This window comes from Alexandromys fortis, unplaced genomic scaffold, assembly GCF_014885135.2.
Source record: "Alexandromys fortis isolate MF-2015 unplaced genomic scaffold, M_Fortis_MF-2015_v1.1 scaffold_40, whole genome shotgun sequence".
Lineage (NCBI taxonomy): Eukaryota > Metazoa > Chordata > Mammalia > Rodentia > Cricetidae > Alexandromys > Alexandromys fortis.
The window spans coordinates 4860958-4870609 of record NW_026067966.1 but is presented as its reverse complement, the minus strand read 5'-3'; the positions used below and the strand labels follow the sequence as shown (position 1 = coordinate 4870609).

Here is a 9652-nt window from a genome sequence, read left to right as displayed (position 1 = left end):
CCTTGCTCGTGCTCTCTCTCCTTCTGCTCCTGATTTGGACCTTGAGATTTCAGTCCGGTGCTCCAATGTGGTCTCTGTCTCTGTCTCCTTTCATCGCTTGATGAAGGTTAATATTCAGGAGGATGCCTATATGTTTTTCTTTGGGTTCTCCTTCTTATTTAGCTTCTCTGATCAGTTTTTGAGAAGGTTCCATGTGGTTCTGAAAAGAAGGTATATTCTTTTATGTTTGGATGGAATATTTTATAGATGTCTGCTAAGTCCATGTGGATCATAACATCTGTTAGTTCCCTTATTTCTCTGTTCATATTTTTGTCTGACTGACCTATCCAGTGGAAAGAGTGGAGTATTAAAGTCTCCCACTGTTAGTGTGTCAGGTTTAATGTATGATTTAAGCTTTATAAGTGTTTCTTTTACATATGAAGGTGCCCTTGTATCTGGGGCGTATGTTCAGTATTGAGATTTCCTCTTGATGGATTTTTCCCGTGACTAATATGAATGTCCTTCTTTGTCTCTTTTGATTGATTTTAGTTTGAAGTCTATTTTGTTAGATATTAGGATAGCAAGACCCATTTGTTTCTTAGGTCCATTTGAATGGAAATTTTTTCCTAACCCTTTACTCTGAGGAGATGTCTGTCTTTGAGGTTGAAGTATGTTTCTTGTATGTAGCAGAAGGATGGATTCTGTTTTCATATCCAATCTGTTAGCCAGTGTCTTTTTATAGGCGAGCTGAGTTCATTTATATTAAAGTATATTAATGACCAGTGATTGCTATATCTGTTAATTTCGTTTTCATTGGTGGTGCTGTTAATTTGTGCATTTTGCTCTTCTTTGGGATTTGCTGCTGTGAGATCATCAATTGTCTGTGTTTTTTTTATTCATTTGTTTGTTGTTTTTGTTTTTGATGTAGCCAATTTCCTTAGTTTGGATTTTTCCTTCTAGTACTTTGTGTAGGGCTGAGTTTGTAGCTAAGTATTGGTTAAATCTGGTTCTGTCATGGAATATCCTGTTTTGTCCTTCTACAGTGACTGAAAATTTTGTTGCGTATAGTAGTTTGGGCTGGCATCCATGGTCTCTTAATGTCTGCATAACACTTGCCCAGGACCTTCTGGCTTTCATTGTCTCCATTGAGAAGTCATGTGTAATTCTGATAGGTCTGCCTTTATATGTTACTTGGCCTTTTTTCTTTGTAGCTCTTAATATTATTTCTTTATTATGTATGTTTAGTGTTTTGATTATTATGTGGCAAGGAGACTTTTTTTGACTCAGTCTATTTGGTGTTCTGTAAGCTTCTTGTATCTTCATAGGCATATCTTTTTATAGGTTGGTAAAGTTTTCTTCTATGATTTTGTTAAATATATTTTCTGTGCTTTTTGAGCTGAATTTCTTATCCTTCTTCTCTACATATTATTCTTAGGTGGTCTTTTCATAGTGCCCCATATTTTTTGGATATTTTGTGTTAAGCTTTTGTTAGATTTAATGTTTTTTTTTTGACTGATGAGTCTATTTCCTCTATTGTACCTTCAGTACTTAAGATTCTTTCTTTATCTCTTGTTTTCTGCTGATTATGCTTGCATTTGTGGTTCCTGATCATTTTCTCATGATTTCTGATTCTCTAAGTCCCTTGGTTTGTGTTTTCTTTATTGTCTCTATTTCAGTTTTCATGTCTTGAATAGTTTTTCTCATAGGTTTGATTGTTTTTTCTTGATTTTCTTTAAGGGATTGTCGATGTCTTCCAATTTTTTGCTTTTCTTTTTCTCCATTTCTTTGAGGAAATTTCCCATTTCCTCTTTAAGAGCCTCAAATATTCTCCTAAAGTTATTTTTAGGTAAATTTCTTATGCTTAATCTGTATTTGGTTGTTTAGCTCTTGTTTTTTTTATGGTCACTACATTTTACTGATGTCATGTTTCTCTTTGTGGTATTGGTGTGTTCTTACCTTGTCTACCCATCTTTTCCTCTAAGTGGTGTGGTTGGAGCTGTCTGTGACCCTGGTGATCAATCTTCCAGGTGCCAGTAGATCCAAGGCTCAGATGGTAGCTCCTCATGATGCTGTCAGTGGCACAGTTCCAGTCATCCTGTTGGTCAATTCATGTTCTTGGAGGTTGCTGTCTCAGGCCTGTTCTGGCCTAGTTTGCCAATTCAGACCTGTTTTTGTAAATGTCCCAGATCTAAATCTGCTCCATGTGGGAGGGGGTCCCTGGCTTGGTGTTGGTCCTGCAAAGGTCTCTGGTTCTCATCTACTCCCAAAGAAGTCCCAGACTCGGGTGTTCCCACAGAGTTCCTGGCTCAGGAATACTCCCTCAGAAGTCCCAGAGTCACACCCAGACACACAGAGGTCTCTGGTTCCTTCCTATACCCTCAGAGATCCCAGACTTATGCCTGGACCTGCAGGAGTCTCTGGCTCTGACCCACTCCCTCAGCAGTTGCTCCCCTATACCTGCTCCTGTGGAGTTCACTGTCTCCGGTCTGCTCCAGCCTAAGTCGCTGGCTCAGTCCTGTTTCCGTAAATGTCCTGGTCTGGATCCACTCCCACTCACGTGGAATTCACTGTGTCAAGCCTGCTCTGGCCTAGGTTGCTGGCTCAATCTCGTTCCTATGGAGTTTGCCATCCTAGGCCTACTCTCGCCCAGGTCACTGACTCAGTCCTGCCTCCACAAATGTCCCTGGTCTGGATCCACCCCAACTCCCACAGAGCTCAACATCTCAGGCCTGCTCCAGCCTAAGTCGGTGGCTCAGTCCCACTCCTGTGGAGCTTGCTGCCTCAGGCCCATTCTGGCCCAGGTCAGTGGCTCAATCCTGCTCCTGTGGAGTTCACTGCCTCAAGCATACTCTGGCCTACATCGCTGGCTCTAATCCACGTGTTTTGATTTTTAAATGTGTATATACCCATGTCTGCATGAGTGGATGTTGCATGACTGCAGGTACATGCAAAGGCAAGCAGAAGGCATTGGATCTCATGGAGCTACAGTTAGCGGTAGTTGTGAGCTACTCATGGGTGCTAGGAACAAAACTCAAGTCCTGCATAAGAGCACTGCTTTTCCCTAAGACATGCTTTTCTTCGGGCTGCTAGTAGAAGATGCAGCTTATAATTGATGCAGGTCTTCCCACTTCAAATCATTTGAACAATAAAATCCTTCATCGCTGTATTAATCAGTCTATCTCTTAGCTGACTCCACATCCAGTCAAGTTGAAACCAAGTATAATCACCATGCCCTTCATTTGCAATTTTAATATCTGGTACATTTTCCTCCCCATAACCATAAGTTCTTTCATCATTAAGGGTGTCATCTGTCTACTGGTTATGCTTTGAATGTTTGTGTCCCTACTCCAAACTTATATGTTGGAAACTCTAAAAGTAAAATGAAGATATTAAGAGGTAGGACAAATCAGGGAGGACATTAGATCTTGATGGAGAATGCTTAATGACTTGTCTTAATGCTGTAATTAAAGAGGGCTAAGAGAGACTCCCCACTTTTTCCTCCATTCACAGGTGCACCTAGAAGATGTTAACCATGTAAAATAAGGCAATCCCTTACCAGGCATGATGTAGGATTCCCCTCTATATGCTGTGGTGTAAAAGGTTCTTCTTTCTATGTGTTGTTTTCGTTGGTCAAATAAAGAAACTGCCTTGGCCTTTTGATAGGGCAGAAACTTAGATAGGTGGGGAAAAGAGAACTGAATGCTGGGAGGAAGAAAGCAGGGTCAGACAGCTGCCTGCCATGAAGCTGCCAGGTCAGACATGCTGAATCTTTCCCAGTAAGCCACGACCTCGTGGTGACATACTGATTATTAGAAATGGGTTAAATCAAGATGTGATAGTTAGCCAATAAGAGGCTAGAGATAATGGGGCAGGCAGTGTTTTAATTAACACATTTTCTGTGTTGTTATTTCGAGGGCTAAGCTAGTCGGGCGGTGGGACACAGAGTTTAACAATGCTGGGAATATGCAGAATAGAGTTAGGCAGGAAAACTAAACCTAATGCAGGGAGAAAGAAGGCACAGTCAGGGAGACATCATGAAGCTGCTGAAGAAGAAAGATGCTAGAACCTTGCCAGTTAACCACAGCCTCATGATGATACTCAGATTAATAGAAATGGATTAATTTAAGTGTAAGAAATAGCTAGAAATAAACCTGAGCCATCAGCTAAATGTGTTGTAAATAATATGGTTTCTGTGTAGAAGGAGCTGCGGGCCGCTTCCCAGCCACCGGAATAGCTTAGCCCCAGAATAATTACATGGAAACTGTATTCTTTTAAATACTGCTTTGCCCATTAGCTCTAGCCTCTCACTGGCCAACTCTCATATTTTCATTAACCAATTTCTAATAATTTGTGTACCACCACGAGGTGGTAGCTTACTGGTAAGATCTTAACCTGCATCCATCTTGGAGAGGAGAGCTATGGCAACTCTGCCTCACTTCCCTTCTTCCCAGTATTCTGTTCTGTCTACTCTGCCTACCTAATTTTCTGTCCTATCAAAGGCCAAGCAGTTTCTTTATTAATTAACCAATGAAAGCAACAGATAGACAAATGACCCACCTCCATCATTTCTGTATGATTATTTGGGTCTAGGCAGCTGGGAAACCAATTGCACAGTCTCAGTTTATATAATGGCCCCCACTGTCTGGGGCATGGATCCACATAAAATCTAAAAAAAAAGATTAAGGAAAATGAAGAGGGCTTCTAGACCCACAAAAACAGGAACCAATTACAGCTTCTTGGTAGTCACATTATTTTTTTCAGATATGATGTTTGCTGGTTGCAAGAAGAGGCATGGCTCCTTTAAGAGGTTTCCTGAGTCAGCACTAGCAACAAAAACTGCATGGCTCTTTTAAGAGACAGTTTCCTGATTTGTGCTGGGGGCACTAATAGCTATGGTTCTTTCAAGAGGTCCTTATATGGAGCACTTGAATGGGAATTGTGGGCAGTGTGCTGCAAGTTACTTGGTGGCAGGATGAGCCAACTGCTTCTGAGAGTTAAGGTCACGGTGAGCTAGGCAGTCCCAGAGCTCGCAGTGAGTGTACCTCTGCCATGTGCAAATGCTGAGAGAGGTGGATTCAGCATCCAGAGCCACTGTGACCACAGTGCTTATGGTTTTAAAGAGGTTCCTTGTCAGAAAAGGATTTCAGATACACAATAGGACAGATTCAGATATAAAAGACCTCTAAATGAGATACCGTTTAAAAAGTGTACATAGGCTTGGAAGAGAGAGAGAGAAAAGATGATAGACAGTTATAAAAAGAAATAGATTTTAAAAATAGAACAAAGTCTTTAAAGAAACAGTAAAAGTAATATGAAAGTACAGAAAGTCATAGACTAAAGCAAAAACGATAATAAAATAAATATTAAAAAGTAATAGAGTTAAAAGCCATGTAAAGATGGGAAATACACAGAGTTTTGATTATGTATATGATTGTGTTTTCTTTGAATTTTTTGACTATTAATGAGCTAACTGCAGAGAGACATTTGATTGTGGGGGCTTCTAAGCTAAACCAATATAAAGGCATTTTGACTTCAAAATTTGAGTCTAAGGATATGTTACTTTGGAAAAAAATGGTTCTGCTTTTGTTCCTACAGAAAAATGAGAACCTATAGATTCCTTCCAGGCTAATGTGGTTTGATGAAACAAGATCCCAGAAGAGTCTCCATGAACCCTAAAAATACTTTGACCAACAAATTGCAGGAAGGAATTTGGAGAAAGCTATACCCAAATTCCCAAAATGATTATTTATAAATGTTTGCTTTCGTTTCAAAGGGGTTGGGTATAAAATGTTAATGGCCACAGTCAATCTCTTTTTTAATAAAGGGGGGGCATGATATAGAGATGAATACTTTGCATTGGTGTGGATCTTGGTTTATTGATACAAATTTAAGGTCAATTTTGTTATATGTATATTTCTACTGTTGTTTAAGGTTTTATGTTTATACAGCTCATTTAAAATGTTATGTATAATTAAAAATTACAGATTAATAGTCATTTATAATAGTCAAACTTGTAGTAATGTTAGTTAGGTTTTCTAGATGTAGAGAGATATGTTTCAGATGAACAGGTATTCTTCAAAATTTTCAAAGACCTACAGAATATGGTATTTAAAATGCTTTAAGAAATTGGATTTTTGTTTTCAACAGTGAGACTTGTCTGCGTCTGGCAGCACCAATTACTTCAGAGAGGTTGATGAGCACTGAAGAAACTCATTATGGAATTTGCCTTCAAATTGACAAGGCTAGTCATTTGGGCAAGAAACTGTTCTTGCCTATACTGCTTGATAGTATGCTCTATGAACTGAACATTCAGGACCAACAGAAAAGTAACTGCTGAACTCTCCAAAAGATGGAATGGTTCTTTAGGGTTCCTGCTTCATGGAAAAGTCTGCAAACATTCTGCAGGACAGAGAAGAAAGTTACTGACAAATTTCCAATACAGGCAAAACAGTCTTTCAAATTTCCTGCTTCATGGAAAAGTCCTATGGATACACTGGGCCTATAGGCTGAAGATGGATGCCCCAATGGTAACAAAGAACTTTGGGTAACTTTCCAGGCAATGAGATGTCTCTGTCAATTCTAGAATTTTGGAATCTGCTTACAATATACTTACTGTTTACATAGGTAATATTATATCCTTTTAGAGTCTTTGATGGAGTTGAAGACAGATAGTTATAGTTTTCCTTAGTTATGATAAAAGATAAATTAGATATGAAAGCTTAGACTCACAAAGATAAAATAGATGATAGAATATTTTCTTTAATTTTGCCAGATACAAATAGACTAAATATTATAACTGTAATTCTTGCTTTATAACTGTTTTGTCATATGTAATTTTACTATGTTAAAACCTTCCTTTTATTTAGACAGAAAAGGGGAGATGATGTGAGATTCCCCTCTGTATGCTGTGAATATATTTTATTATCATGGATTAATAAAGAAACTGCTTTAGGAACCTCAAATACTATGCTTTTTAAGCTCTCTTCTCTTGCAGAGTCAAGAAACTATTGATCCACAAACAAAAAGAAAATATTTCTCTTTAACTTCTGCATCTCTTCAGACTAGGTAACAATGCTAACCATTTCACTGAAGAAGATACTCCTCAGGGAAATTAGAAACATAAGAGTTAAAACCTGGGCCCTGACATCCTCTCTACTAATCTAACACCTTGACTGAGAAACCCTGCCCCTGCCCTCTGCCCAGGGGCCTCATGGGTAGATAACACTTGCTACAGGGACGTGCTCGTGATGTAGCCTACTGTAAGTATGTGTGGCAGAATGCTGGAAAGATTACAGTTCAAAAACATGAGAAAGTATAAGAAAGTTCCAAATTCTCATTTATCCTATGAAAATCGGCCCGCCCGATAAATAAAAGACAAAAAATAATTACTGAAGCTCAGCTCTGAAGACCCTGTGAGAAAACAGTACTGCTCTCTCTACTTTATCTAGTTCCTCACACCAACCAGCATCCTCACCTTCACCATCCTCTCACAAGTCGTGTGTATAATAATAGAGATTCAGGGACTCGTCCAAAAGTCAGCCACCGCTGCCTCCTCCTCCACCTCCTCCTCCTCCTCCTCTTCCTTAACAAAATCATTATAAAAGTCTGTTCTTATCTGACAATTTGTATTCCTTCCACTGGAATTTCTGGATGCAAAACTCTGAGTCATAAAAAGACAAACTGATACAGGATAAAAAAATGATTAGCTCAAAGTGAAGAGTTACTTTAAGACATTTGTAACAATATCAGTGAAAGAGTGGAATTCCACCATGACATTTCCCAGCTGTAGGTCTTATTGTATTTTTCTTGATCTTTCTTTAAAAGTGAAGCGTAAGGCAAAGCAAAATCCTCATTTACTACAAAATTAGTCTCTCCTCAAATTACCAAGAGAAGTTGCAGTCCAGAAAGGCAACCTTATTCATTATTTTTTTATCAACATTCTTTGTTTGCTTTTGTCACAGACCAGTTGAAATTTTCTCTTTAGAACACAGAGTTTAGACTGTGTTTAGAAGTTTTAATCCAGCCCTTCTCTTCTTCTGGAAAACACCAAATGGCGGATCATGCCGGTGCAGAGGGAGGGTCCCCGAGGATCCAGGGGCCCAGGATTAGGAGGCCGTGGTGGCTTCTGCGGAGGATTCGGCATCGGTCTGAGGGGCCACGGCTGCCATCAAGGCCGTGGCCAAACCGAGGCCACGGTGCTCGCGGAGGTAAAGCTGAATCCAAGGAGTGGATTCCCGTCACCAAGCTGGGCCGTCTGGTTAAGGACATGAAGATCAAGTCCGTAGAGGAGCTCTATCTGTTCTCCCTGCCCATTAAGGAGTCAGAGATTATTGACTTTTTCCTGGGAGCTTCCCTAAAGGATGAGGTTCTGAAGATCATGCCCGTGCAGAAGCAGACTAGGGCAGACCAGCAGACCAGGTTCTAGGCTTTTGTCACTATTGGGGACTACAATGGTCACGTAGGTCTCAGTGTCAAGTGCTCCAAGGATGTAGCCACTGTCATCCGAGGGGCCATCATCTTGGCCAAGCTTTCCATTGTCCCTGTGCCTCCGAGGCTACTGGGGGAACAAGATTGGCAAGCCCCACACTGTTTCTTTGCAAAGTGACAGGCCGCTGTGGTTTTGTGCTGGTGCGTCTCATCCCTGCCCCAGAGGCATTGACATAGTCTCTGCTCCTGTGCCCAAGAAGCTACTGATGATGGCTGGCATTGATGACTGCGACACATCAGCCAGGGGCTGCACTGCCACCCTGGGCAACTTTGCCAAGGCCACCTTGGATGCCATCTTTAAGACCTGACACGCTAGTGTATGAAGAGCAATTTATGCGACCCACCTCCCTAGTTCTGGAGAAAGTGTGAATAGTGGACTGGGAAGCCGACTTAATTCACACGTTTCCTAACTCACTGCTACAAGGCTTGGATGTCTTGTGGGTAGTGTTTTTAGTCTTGAATGTGTATCTTGGTCATTAGATAATATGTAACTTGGTTATTTGGGAATGAACTCCCATTTCTCCCTCTGGACCCATGTTTTTAATGTAAGTGCATTCAGTATAAGAAGGATGAATGTTCATAGTTTACTAGCTAACAGTGAGAAGGAAGTTTGGGACTTCTGGATGTTGAGTCTTTATCTATTGTTTTCAATAACGACGGGTCTGTGGTCTGCTCTCATCTTTCTGGCCTCTGATTAGGAATCAGGAGCAGTTCTGGCAGAATGCCTTTGCAGCTTTTTGGAAGTGATACAGCGTGAATGTGGTCATAAACAATGAAACAGTAGGGTCTCGGCATCATTGCCCATTCTCCAGTGGTCATACTGTGTTCAGAGATGAGGACACAAGCTGTCATCCCTGGGGACAAGTGACAACTTTGTGACGCGTGTGTTCTATCTACCTTGTAACTGCTTGAGCACGCAAGTCGAGGGTTCTGAAAGCACGACAGTGCTGCTTGGTCAGCTGATTCAGAAATGGACTATAACGGTGATGTGGTCTAGTGGTCTGCATGTGCATTTCGGTGTTAGCAGCTCTGACGTGTAATCGCGCCCAACTGTCCTTGGGCTGACTCAGATTATTTAAGAAAAATAACCTAACTTCCCTCTCATTGCCCCCTACCTGTAAAATGGAGGAAAGTGTTCTTTCTGAACAAAGAGAATTTTAACTTTTTTTTTTTTTTTTGGTTTTTT

General features: G+C 40.6%; 1 pseudogene; it reads left to right on the top strand.

Annotated features, from left to right (window-relative positions):
- Positions 1-8029: 8029 nt before the first annotated feature.
- Positions 8030-8774, top strand: LOC126508773 (40S ribosomal protein S2-like; annotated as a pseudogene).
- Positions 8775-9652: the final 878 nt, after the last annotated feature.